Source organism: Gavialis gangeticus, unplaced genomic scaffold, assembly GCF_001723915.1.
Source record: "Gavialis gangeticus isolate Ggan-Ray unplaced genomic scaffold, GavGan_comp1, whole genome shotgun sequence".
Taxonomy (NCBI): domain Eukaryota; kingdom Metazoa; phylum Chordata; order Crocodylia; family Gavialidae; genus Gavialis; species Gavialis gangeticus.
Window position 1 is genome coordinate 1,445,793 of NW_017729030.1, and position 747 is coordinate 1,446,539.

Sequence of the window (747 nt, forward strand, 5' to 3'; positions counted from 1 at the left end):
TAATCATCCGAGCATTTCTAGAATGAGTCCAGAGTAGATGCCTGCACCACTTCTGGAGGGAATCTATTCCAGGTCTTTGAGACTCGGACAGTAAAGACATTTTTACTGACTAGATCATCCCTTTTGGTGAGTACCAGGTTCTGCAACGCTTTACCTCTTGTCAGACTTCTTGAGTTAGGTAGAGCTTGTCCACACACGAGGAAGCTTTGTGATCGATTGGATTTGGCAGTGTGCTATTCCCATAAGATGCCTGGGTAGTCTCAACCAATTCCCTGGCGAATTCCTGGTCCAGCTCTTGATTCTGGTTAGGAGGTCTGTAGTAGACTCCTACCATGATGTCTTCTGTGCCATGTTCCCCACATATTTTAACCCAGAGAGACTGCAGTCATCCTTCCTGGGTGCCAATGTCAATTTGCAGGGACGTATAGCTGTCCTTGATAGACAGAGCTGCACCCCCCACTCCTTTTATCTATATGATCTTGCCTGTACAGGGTATAGCCATCTATACCTGTGACCCAGTCATAGGTGGAGTCCCACTAGGTCTCTGTTATCCCTATGAGGTCATAGTCATTCTTGTTTAGCAGGAGGACCAGTTCCTCCTGTTTATTCCCCAAACTCCAGGCATTGGTGTACAGGCATGTAAGTGTCCCACTGGGGGCCCTGCTTTCCCTACAGATTGTTCCAGGGCTAGAGTAGAGGTGGGCTCCCTTAAGATTCATAGATTCATAGATTAAGGGTCGGAAGGGA